This window comes from Mixophyes fleayi, chromosome 7 (assembly GCF_038048845.1).
Source record: "Mixophyes fleayi isolate aMixFle1 chromosome 7, aMixFle1.hap1, whole genome shotgun sequence".
Taxonomy (NCBI): Eukaryota; Metazoa; Chordata; class Amphibia; order Anura; family Limnodynastidae; genus Mixophyes; species Mixophyes fleayi.
In genome coordinates this window covers 73,406,938-73,419,832 of record NC_134408.1, presented here as the reverse complement: position 1 = coordinate 73,419,832, position 12,895 = coordinate 73,406,938, and the positions used below count along the sequence as shown (strand labels likewise).

Below are 12,895 nucleotides of genomic sequence, written 5' to 3'. Positions count from 1 at the left end.
ATGCTACTATTCATTACTATTAACGCTTTAGTGAGACTACTATAGAAGCTAGTGCTTGCCTATACAATGTTTGCACCGACGCTCGTGTTGTTACTAGGTAGAATGTGCTACAATATGTGTGACCAGTTAGGTTTTTAAACTAACTAGAGGGCTCGGTACTCTTGATGTTATTATAAATCCCACTGGAAGCTGTCACACTATCAGTTTACAAGTGACTACCTGCTACTATTAGCATTTTAGTGAATTAACTATAAATATACGATAAAGTGGTAGTGTAATGTGGGATAAATTACCAAAGGGTATTATACTCTTTATACTCTAGAGCTATTACAAACAGATCACACTCGTTATTTGCTGCATTAACAGTCTGTAAATGACCATCTGTTATCATTTGAGCGCTAGTGAATTAATGACATGTTATTAACATGCAGGCATAGATATTCATAGCAAGTAACATTACTCGCATATGCGTATTATAGTAGTATATCTGACCATATTCGATTAGCTGGGCAATTGTTTCATGACCAGCCATCTATCATATCTATTGAGGGATTAACTGGTCCCATATCTATATTATTACTTTTTAAGGTTTTGTGGTCCGCCAATATTTGTATCAGGGTTATATGATCTTTTTGGTCCATGACACAATAATAATAGATATACACATACCCCAGCTAATTTTTCTGGCTACTTTAACTGTGGTACTACTTTTAATAATTTTTGCACTATTTTCACATATAAATTTTCTTTCTCTTTTATTTCACTTGTTCGTTAAGAGGTCTTGTTATAATCTCATACTGAGATATGTTTTAATTAATTATTAGTATATCCAATAAAGGCAATTGCCCTATATAATATATAATACTACCTTAATATCATAATTATTGGTATTCATCCTAATGTTTTCCATACTATTACCAGTACAAACAAGTAATTATAATAAGAGACATTTTCAACTCTATTGAATTTGGATTAGGAGTGCTCTAACAATCCATTTCTGTCCTCTCCCTTTTTTCTAACATGATGAACTAACACATGACAATGAAGATATCCTAGAAAATAATCAAGTGTATCTGAAGTTCACAGGAATAATGTAAGTATTTTTTTATATTTCTAGATATAGATTGGATTACACTGTAGCGCTGGATTGTTTTTAGGTATGTTTTAAAAATTTTACTTATGATATTAGAGTGTGTACACGCATTAGAAAAGCTTCTGGCAGTTTGCAGTTGTGGAGCGCATATAGTGGATACATTATATTTTTCATTATGTATTTAACAATAAATCTGAAGGTTTCCTGTGGTATCTGGTAGAAAGACATTAGCAGCAGATCCTTTAAGTCCTGTTATTTGCTAGGTGGAGCCTCCATGGCTCAGACTTGTATTTTCAGCACATCCCACAGATGTTCAATTGGATTAAGATCTCGAAAACTTGGAGGCCAAGTCAACACCATCAACTCTTTGTCATGTTCCTCAAACAATTTCTGAACAATTTTTTTACACTGCCATGTCGCATTATTCTGCTGAAAGAGGCCACTGATATCAGGGAATACCGTTGACATTAACTGTACTTGGTCTGCAACAATGTTTAGTTAGGTGCTACGTGTCAAAGTAACATCCACATAAATGCCAGGACCGAAGGTTTCCCAGCAGATTATTGCCCAGAGAATCACACTGCCTCTATCAGCTTGCCTTTTTCCCATAATGCATCCTAGCCATCTCTTCCCTAGTTAAATGATGCACATGCCTACGGCTGTCCACTTGATGTAAAAAAAAAGTGATTAATCCGATCAGACAACCTTCTTCCATTGCTCCATGGTTCAGTTCTTGCTCTCACGTTCCCATTGTAGATGCTTTCAGCGGTGGACAGGGGTCAGCATGGGCACTCTGGCTGGTCTGCAGCTACGCAGCAAGCTGTGATGCACTGTGTCATCTGACACCTTTCTATCATAGTATAGAGAGAAAAGAGTTTGTTTGCAAGTAGTGCACACAGGGTCTTGTAAATTTTCAGTGTTCTTGGCTTATTGACCTTTTTTTTACAACTGGAAACAATTTAATTTTATTTTATTAAAATTAAACTTAATCATTAAAAGACTGTAAAAATAAGGGCTAGTGTAGAAGTGAGTATATAAAATGTAAAAATAAAAAGAGTAATGTCTAGTTGCACTAACAAAAATATTTTTTGATGTCAAATCAGTTCCAATCTTTTTTTTTTTTGAACAAAACTTTTTTGGGGGTTTTTACAAGGCAAGATGAGGAGACACAACAAGCCAACAGGATCATTCAATGTAAAATTACATGAAAGTCAGGCAAGTGTAAAAAAAAAAAGGAGTTAAGCAGATGTGGCAAATCAATGAATACTGGGAGCATCTTGATGCTGTGGGTTTAGGGGTAGAGCTACAATGGTGTGGGGGAAGGGGGAGGAAGATGGAGGGGGAAGTCATGTAGGAATGGGGTGAGAGGTGTAAGGTGATGCTAGGTACCAATGACTCGCTATTGTTGCAAGGATGGGTGGGGAGAGTTTAGCAAGTGGTTAAAGGAGGTGCAGCTCCATAGTATGTAGTCCATGGCGGCCAAACAGCTTGAAAGGCAGTGGGGGCATTGTGTAACGCAGCGATTATGCTCTCCATGCGTTGTGTGGCCCTTATGCTCTGAATAGTGCTGGACATGGTGGGTTGGAGGTGTTTTTTCCATTTTCGCAATTTCTGTGAGTTGTGAGAGGTGTGGGGAAAAGGTCTGGGCAACAGCGTATATAGTACAGAGGCGGCCATATGAACATCAGTTATGTACAATATGAGCAAGTGGACTTCTTGCCAGTAAAAGCATATTTTTGAGCAGATCCATTATATGTGCAGCAGAGTGCCTCATGACCGCAGTTTCTCCAACATAGATCTGAAGAATTGAGAAAAACTGAGTGAATGCGGGAGTTCCTATTTTCTAGAGAGACATTATTTAGTTTTCTGGTTCATCAATTGTACATTCATATACTAAAGGTAATTCACCTAATTGATCTATTGAGCTTGATGTCTTCAGATTTATGAAAAAATCTACTGGTTGGGAGTATAGTATTATAGCTTATCTATTATATTACTTGGTGGTGAGTTGGATTTCCTCACTGACAACTTCGATCGAATAATAAATAAATAATATCAGTTTTCTATTAAGTCTTTGTACAACTGAATCAGCTTTAATTGAATTTTTCATAGATTCAGGGTATTGCTATAGTGATCAGCTGCATCATTCATATGCTAGTGGTGAGAAATTATTACTTTTGTCTCTATTATAATATCTGTAATATATTTTAAAGTTAACAATTGTATCAATTTCCACTACAATCCCTTTCATTCATTTGCAGTGTCGTGTTCACTACCTCCTATGTGCTCTGTTCATACTTCGGGCTGGATTGAGCTGTGGGCATTTAGCCAAGTTTCCTGCCGATAACAGAACGAATATAAATTCCAATCATTAACATGTATATAACATGTATAAGTATAAGGCTTCACAACTCTTCTACAATTATCTCTGGAACTGTGTGCAAGCAGCCCAACACAAACGTGCACTTTGCCGCATAGTCTGCTTTTTCAAGGCAAACCCGATCCTTGCAAGAGCGGGATATTTATATTCAGTCTGTCCAATCACAGAACTTTTCGGTTCGTATCCTTACTGCTCAGCATTTTTCTGTTAATTGTAATCAGCTTCCCTCTTACTTAGCACTTCATATCCCATATCCCGGGACTTAATGGAAGACAATCTGTAATCATATTAACGTTTAAGTGCTGATTTATATACACAATCATAGGTATTGTTAACCTACTTCTACCGCATTCAGCAAGACATTTATATCATGTCATGCCGTTGTGTATGTTTATTCACCCAAATGAACCTATATTCTCCTTTCACTGATGGAGGTATACATAACTATAGTGAATAGACTGCAATCGGCATCTCTATTCTTATTTAATGTATTAATGAAAAACATATGTAACATAGATCAAGGCTGATGTTTACTATTTCATGCAAAGATCGCATACAAAGTCCCATTAGTATCATATCACATCAATTCCTGTCATGTATTTATTGACCCTGATTTTTGTACGTATTATCCTCACGCCAATGGAGATATTTGGTGCCTTTATGACAAAATTATGTAATATAAATCGAGACTGATGATTAATATTACAAGTGAAAATCGGATTAGCATAATCCCTGTTTTATTATGAACGGCTGTAATACAAATTAACATGACATCATGTCAATATAATACTTTATTAATTTATATAGATAACCTTTCATTCATAGCCAGCATTATAATTTTCAGCAATTTGTGCTACAGTTGCTCTTCTGTGGGATTGGAACAGATGGGGTAGCCTACGCTCCACACGCGTATCAATGAGCCTTGGGCACCCATGACCCTGTTGACAGCTGTTCTTTCTTGGACCATTTTTGGTAGGTACTAACCACTGCATACCGGGAACACCCCCAAAGACCTGCCGTTTTCGAGATGCTCTGACCCAGTGCTCTAGCCATAACAATTTGGTTCTTGTCAAAATCTCTCAGATTGTTACGCTTGCCCATTTTTGCAGCAACACATCAACTTCAAAAAATGAACGCTCACTTGCTGCCTAATATATCCCACCCCCTGACAGGTACCATTGTAACAAGATAATGAATGTTAGTAGAATGTACTAAAATAAATAACTAGAATCTGATCGGTTGCTATAGGTAACATCCATACTTTTTAAAACCCGTAGTTTAGAAAATAAACCCCTAGATGTCCTTAATGCCCATTCCCTGCAGGTAGGAATTTCAGACAGGACTTAGGCTCAGCAGTAAAAATACAGATAAAATGGATGCTCAGCATATACCACCTCAACGCGTTTCATCAATATTCCGACTTCACAAAGAGGATTTTTAATGGAGTGTTCAATTCAGTTATTTATATCGATAGCCGACGCCATTGTGCGCATGCGCGAACGGTGCAAATTGCTGTTATTCTTTACTTAGCTACAAAGCCCAACAATAAAGCACTGGAGCAAGCGATAAGTTGTAAACCTATCAGAAGGACCCTGATTGAAATGTTACAGGGTCCTGTCATTACATAAAGTGCTATTGGTAATATTATTAATGTGGACATATTGATTGTGGGCACATCTATCAGTTATATGTTGAGGCGGCCATCTTTAATATGGGCTATCACAAATGTTCTAAATATATCTATATAAAAACATATTGGTTGCTATATATAAACAGGTTACTGCAATATATATATATATATATATACACATATATATATATATATATATATATATATATATATATATATATATATATATCTCTATCTCAATAACAAGAGATAAACACTGGCGTTCTATGCAGTAATGTATGTATAAAGCAGTAGAATTCAGTCCCACATGAACACCTCTTCCACGTAAGGAGGCAGCCTTCCTTCAAATATCTGGCTGGTAAGGCCAATAAGTAAATCTAATAGGTAGAACAGAGGAAAGGCGCACTGGTGATGTTGTCAGAAATATACTGAACAAAGTGGGTAAAAGATAAATAAGCATATGAAGATAATTCCAAGTCTCTGGGTTGGTATCCAACAATATATATATTCAGTCCAGTCTCAAATCACATGCTAGACAGAATGACCAAGCATATCAGACAGTGATGTGCAGAAATTCAACTCAAATTCCAATATTGAGGACTCAGGTGTTACTCATATTAAGCTTGATGGAACAGTGTTTCGCAGCTTCCAAACTCTCCAATCATGTATCAAAATAAAGACAGAGAAAAAAAGAGGTATATAGAGTAGTATAGTCAAAGTGATAATATAGTACAGATCAGTGAGTGGGAGCGTGCTAAAAATAAATAGAAAATCAGCTTATCTGTATCAGGGTCGCCAGGAGAAAATCTCTGCTCAGCCTAGTGTATCAGGAACAGGCAAATGAACAGCATAAGCGTATGCGATATTTCTTAATCAAGAACAGCCGTCCCAGTGCAATCACCGCTACCAGACTCCAATCAACTGATATAGTAAAGATAGCCTATAGTGTAGTAATTTATATACAAATAATTTATTCAGCAAATCATAAAAATGCAAACTCACAATATGTAAAATGTATAAGTGCTTATCTGTAATCCTTGAAAGTAGGTCTACTTTTACCAGTATGGATCCCTGGAAAGTTCATAAGGTACTACCAACGATCTCCACACAGAAGTTAACAGGGTAAATACACTTAGGGCTAGATTTACTAAGCTGCGGGTTTGAAAAAGTGGGGATGTTGCCTATAGTAACCAATCAGATTCTAGCTTTTATTTATTTAGTACCTTCTACAAAATAATAGCTAGAATCTGATTGGTTGCTATAGGCAACATCCCCACTTTTTCAAACTCGCAGCTTAGTAAATCTAGCCCTTAGTGTCTAGGGTGGCAATATGACCCAGTTAGCAGGAAAAGATGTAGTATAGCCTCAACGCGTTTCGCCTGGATAGATTTCTTCAGGAGGAAAATCAGATAGCCCATATCTAGGGCTTGTTTATATAGTGTCTATGGCGGCCATATGTATATATACACACACATATATATATATATATATATATATATATATATATACACACACATATATATATATATATATATATATATATATATATATATATATATATATATATATATATATATATATATATACACACACACACACATATATATATATATATATATATATATATATAGAAATATATAGATAGATAAAAGTACAGCATTCACTGAAGTCTCGCACAGCTTGGTTGAACCATTTCGCTGTTTATTGGCAGTTGTCAGGCCGGCTTAAACAGTTTGGTGGTTCCAGCAGAAATTTCCAGTAAAGCATCACAAATCTCCCGCAGCGCTACATCTGGCTAAATATTAGTTCCCTCACTACTAGCCGGCCACTAACTGGGATCGGTGGCCATGCCCACAAATTCAAACAATGTTTTTATCCTCCACCCTAAAAAAAACCCAATTACTACACCCATGTGGTACACCTGTGTGTGTGCCCTAGAAGAAGTACCCAGTATATATACACACTGATTTGCACCAGTCTGGTTTATTGTCATTTCAGTGCATTTCAAGGTGTATTCCCACTATCCAGTCTTTGGAAACACCCAATGAAAGAAAATATGCCTACATGCTCATGGTGGAAACAGTAAAAATGCCACTGCAAAGTCCAATCTACTTTCGAAGCAAACCATTATTTGAACATCTGTTTCACCCCCATACGGCATGGTTTAGCCTAGTTTGTTTTTGTGTGTTTTAATGAGGTGCTTCTAGAAATGTGTTTTCTTGCCAAATTGTAATTGGAAGGTGCAAAATGCTTTCCATTAAAAGTTAAGGTTGCTTGAGAATTCAAGCTCTTTTTCCAGGAGAAAATGGCAATGTGTCTAAAAGAAAAAACAAGGATAGCCGGATAGCCTCCCTAAATACGCCATTTCCACAATTATCAGATTATTTAAATAATCCTGTCCCACAAAACAAAATCTCTATTTTTCCTCCACTGGAATAGTAGACATGCTTGTGCAGCTATTATGCAAGTAACAAGGACTGCCTCTAACAAACACCACTACCAAACTCCTCGTATCAGATAGCACAAAATCTTGCACCACACATTCTCCACTATCTTGGTTCCCAAACTCATTGATGCGCTTATAGATAAATACAGATGCATTGTAACATGTACATTTCACCTTGCCAGCTTCGTTGCACCTATCCCTGACTAAGCAACAAGGTAAAAGGCGTAGTTTCCCTGCACACTTACTACATCGTATAAGACATTGTTAATAACTGTCTCCAGCAACACGCTTCACCCTCCAGCGACTCATCACCCTCTTTGCTGACTGCAATACCGCTGAACCAGCGGAACAATCCATCTATTTGAGAGGCCGATATATTGCACAGAATCAGTAACACAAGTGACCAAATCCTTGGAGATCTCCTTTATGGAAAATGTATTCTAGCAGCATCGGAGTTGGTAATACTTCTTCACCTATGTATACATATCCTGCTACAAAGGATTTCAATTAAATCTCCACTATCGGTGCTTACCACCTTTTAACTGGAACCAACACATTAGGGACTAAGCCTTTTTTAAAAAGACATACCGGATTTTGGAAACTACTCAGCATTCAAGCCTTCTGCTTAGAGGACAATTCAGTTTTCTTTTTTACCTTAAACAACTGCGGAAAACTGTATTTACTCAATTTAGTTCAATAGACCATTGCGCCAGATATGGGTGTTCATTTAAAAACAATTGTTAACCAAAAGACTATGACATCCCTGCCGATAGAAGCCAGGGGAGAAAACATAATTACTAGTTAATCATTCTATACCAAAAGTAATATCAAATGTGAGTGTCATAAGTATATAAGTCTGTGATTTTTGCAAAAAAACATTGTTTAGCTAGAGTTTGGACAATTCATTGTTTACCAAATCTGCTGTTACTGTGTATGATTTATTCTGTACAAATAAACTGACTAGTATATTATCCAGTAATTCAATTCCTTTGATTACACATTGCACATTCTAAATACTACAACCTACAGTGCGCTTAGACTACTACCATTGTTTCATCGAAAAATAAAACAAAAATATATTTTTAAAAATCTAGATTTAAAGTTTCCCCACTTTCAAAAGTGATTTATAAGTAAATATGTTTAAAATTCTACACATTTTGCGGGCGTGGCCTGTCTGCCACATCAGCCAGGCATGTTGTTTTGGAGATCGACTACCACCACTACTTCATCCTTGTTCATCGAAGTCAAACTCCCAGTGTTCTGGGCATTTTCCCCATCCCACATCTCCTTTACCTCCCTGTCGCTTGATTCGAGATGGATCGGTGCCTCAATTCCGGCATGTTCCCTGCCAACAACTCGTGGTCTCCAGACTCTAAATCTTACCGTGGGGACTTACACCCGGCCATCCACCCGTTTCCCACACCTTCGCCAGGTACTAGAAGCAGATTCCACACTGCTCCACAAAGGCCTCAGGCACTCCCTGCCTGTCTCACCCAGGTTGAAGGCACTCCAGTTCTGCCTGGACAGCACGCCTGGAGAGAACCTCCCTGGATTTGCTTTGCCGGCTCCTGTTGGGTCCGCTATTCAGACTCACGTCCGGATTACTGCAAGTGCACAACGGTGACTTTTGTTGCCGTTGGCCACCAACGCCCGGCTACTGTCCTCTCCTGGCTCCATCTCTCACCACTGCTTCCACCAACAACCTGCATGGCTGTCCCGGAGTACACTCCCACAGACGACTAAGGTCAAGTATTATTATTATTATTATTAATATTTATTTATAAGGCGCTACAAGGCATCCGCAGCGCCGTACAGAGACAAACAAAATCACAATACAATGGGAGACAGCACAGTACAGTAAACACAGCAACTCAGTACGCTCAATGCACAGCTAGAGAGGGCGGGGAAGGGGGAGGGAGGATCCGAAAACGACGGGGCCCAAGAAGGGGGGCGCGGAAGACAGGGAGACCCCCAGGGGGGAGGAGGGAGCGAAAGTGGATGTGGGGTGGAGGACCTTTGAGGAGGAGGGCTAAGTAGCTGGAGAGCAGAGTTAGAAGTGGTGGAAACAGGAGGAGAGATGGCCCTGCTCAGAGGAGCGTACAATCTAAGGGAAAAAGTAAAGTAAAGTAAAGCCCTAACCATCTGCACCTGCTGCTCCATCACAAGAATTCCAGACAGAGACTGGTCCCCATCTGCGATTCTTGGACTTCTCTGGTCCCATCCTACTACAGGACGCATTGAGGACCCTCCACCTTGCAGTTGGTGGGTCAAACGTTTCATATACACATCTCATCTGTTATCATAGCTAGGACCCATACATTTTCAACCAGTTCTCCAAAGTCACTTAGTGGGGGAGGTACTCTTTTCTACCTATTGAACTGCCAACATCAACTGACTGCACCCTCTGGACCACAGGCCAGGCTCCCTATTGGTCTTTGTTGCTTCTCAGTGGCCAATACACTTCTTGCACCAGCCTTTTTCACTTGATTTCAGTACAACAACTTGGCCTTTTCTACATGCAGCCTCCAGTCAGATTTCCATACGTTTGTTCTCCTACAAGAATCTCATTCTCTTTATACTCTTAAAAGGGTGTACTCTGTACACCCTTATGTTTCAATATCTCCCCCGGCCTATCCAGGAGGGGCCAGGGATTTCCACTACAATTCTACTGATATATCCTTGTTGAGTGGCTTACTTTTCTGTACAAGCAGACCTCACTGCATCTGACCTATCCTATCAGACTTCCACCAACTTTAACTAACGACTTCACCAATCATCCTAAAAAGCGAAAACCCAGTACTAACCTATTAAATCTTCATCCTTTACTGGGCCTGATCGGCTTGATTCTCCGCTGCCCCCTGCTTACTCAGACTCTCATGAAAATGAGCATGCTCAAGTCACCAAATGGGACTTCCTCTTTTTGATTAAAGAAATGAATGTCCTTCGCTCTTCGATCTAAAAGGAGGTGCCCATGCCCTTAACACTCTTAAATCTGAGGAGACCTCACTGATCACCCATATTGATCAAGTTGAAAGAAAAATGTAGGATATTGTCTCATACCAGAATTCTACGGAGGATGATATTTCTTAATTATAGCAGGAGCTTGATGTTATTTAGGGCCGTCAGGAAGACATGGACAATCCGTCCTGGAGGAATAACCTTTACGGAATCCGTTAAACCTGCTCACATCGACCCCTACCTCCGGAAAGTATTTTCCAGCTTGCCCCGGAGGTTCTTGAGGATCAGCTTCTTCTGGATAGAGCTCACAGAGCCCTTAAGCGCCGTCCACAAGACCAATCACTACCCAGGGATGTAATCATTCGTTTACACTTTTTCACAGATAAGGATGATATCTTGCAAGCCTCTAGGAAGCTATCAACCTTAGCTTACTAATGTCATACCCTCCAGATTTATCAGGCGTTAAACCTTACTACATTAGCTCGGAGGAGAGAACTCAGTCCACTCACTACAATCCTCCGGGAGCATAATGTCCGAAACCGTTGGGGTTTCCATTTCCATCTTTTTCTCTGGTAGCAGAACTAACAACTTTTTGCTAGATCCCTAGGAGAAGATCGAGACCTCCTCCATAGGATTGGATAGGTTCCACGGATTGTTGTTGAACCCTCACAGCACCCAAGGACCCTCCATCAAAAGTGCAATGACCCCCATGTAGAGAGTGGTCTATTGTTCCTAGATGACAAACTATTTCCCTCACTTCCCTGAGTTGCATCATTGCCTCCAGCTGGACTCTGGGACGACCTTGTCACGTTCTAAAAAAGTGGGTTGAATAATCATGGCCTCAGTGGTTAATGTTGGAACTATACAGATGATAGCCTAGCATACTGACAAAAATAATAGGTCCCTAAAGCAAATTCAGAAAACCCCAGAGATTTGCAGCAAATGTGTGCATTAGTGCTATGGCTGCATGCATTGTTCTCTTGTTGATAATGTGTCTCCAGCAGACACCCAAGATAACAGAAGTCACTGATTGATATCATACATACAATTTTTACACTAAACACGAGTAAGCAGAAAATGTAAATGTATTACCTAAAAATAATCATCATCATTCTTTATTTTTATGGCACCACAGATTCTGTAGCGCCTTATATATTTTACATACAAGCATACAGAAAAAAATCAGTATCAAAACATGACAAGGGACAAACTAGGATGGATAGAGGACAGTCATGAGATTGAGTAGAGAGGACCCTTTCCATAGGTGCTTGGGGTATGGACCAGGTGATGAGTTGGTGTAGTGCAGGAGTCATGAGGGAGTGAGGTCATCAATGGAGCATAAAAGGGGATGAGGCATGGGTGAAAAAGAGGCTTAAATTATGGATGGTAATAAGGGGCTCAGGTGTGGAGGGAAATTTAAGTTCATCTGAGGATGGAAGAGGCAGCTACTAATATGGAGGGGTTTGCTGAAGGAGAGCCGGCAGTGTGGTGAGGGAATGGACTGGCTTTGTTGGTAAGCAGACCACAGCTGTCACAAGATGGCAGAGATACCCAGAGGAGTGAACCCCCAGTGGTACTGCAGGTCACAGGGGCCAGAGCCACAGTAAAAACAGGTGGGTCAGAGAACCAGTGTTTGGTTGATGGGGTAAAGCCAGAAGTGTATGGCCTGGAGTAAAAGGGCATATCTAGATAAGTGGTGCCAGAGAAAGGAAAGCAAAGCTGCAGGGTCTCCGGAGTAGTTGTGTCTCGGGAGTCACTGAAGAGGGGGACTGGTGAAGAGTGTCATGCTGCGGACCAGAGACCCATGGTTCCATATCGGCAAGCAAGGAGGTGCACTAGCATAGGCTGAGCTGGCTGGCAGCTAGTGCTTGTGGAGGGAAAGATTGCAGGATTTGGTGGGTGCCTATGTGTAGAACAACAAAAGTAGAGGAGAGATTGGCATGTGAAAGGTTTTCGATGGCTGTGTATTTAAATGGATCTAAATACAGTGGGTATGGAGCTCTATCAGGCTTGTTGGCCATCTTGTGCCAATCAAACAATGTCAATCCAAGGTTCTTACTTTGCAACTGTCTTATTCCTATTGCAATTTTTATCAAAACAAGAATTATAACATTTTGTGTTTTAATGCATCCACTATATTTGATTAGCTAACATATTATCTTATGGCAATTTTGCTGTGCGTTGCTTGCTATCAGTAAACCCCAGAGGGCTACATAAAGGAAGTGCAGGAGAAGAACCAGACACCACTCAATCAGCATGTCACTAGCACATCTCAATTAGAATAACAGCAGCAATTAGTGCAATATTGTTATGCTAAAAAAAGGTCAACATGATGGAGGCTAAAGTGAAGCTGAGCATCCTGGTAGACGACCGTGTGAGTGTGCGTCA

At 39.7% G+C, this 12,895-nt stretch overlaps 1 protein-coding gene across 4 annotated transcripts in view; it reads right to left on the bottom strand.

Annotated features, from left to right (window-relative positions):
• VPS16 (VPS16 core subunit of CORVET and HOPS complexes) overlaps positions 1 to 12,895 on the bottom strand; it is a 521,592-nt gene that overhangs the window by 257,603 nt on the left and 251,094 nt on the right. The gene's annotated exons all lie outside the window — the stretch shown is intronic.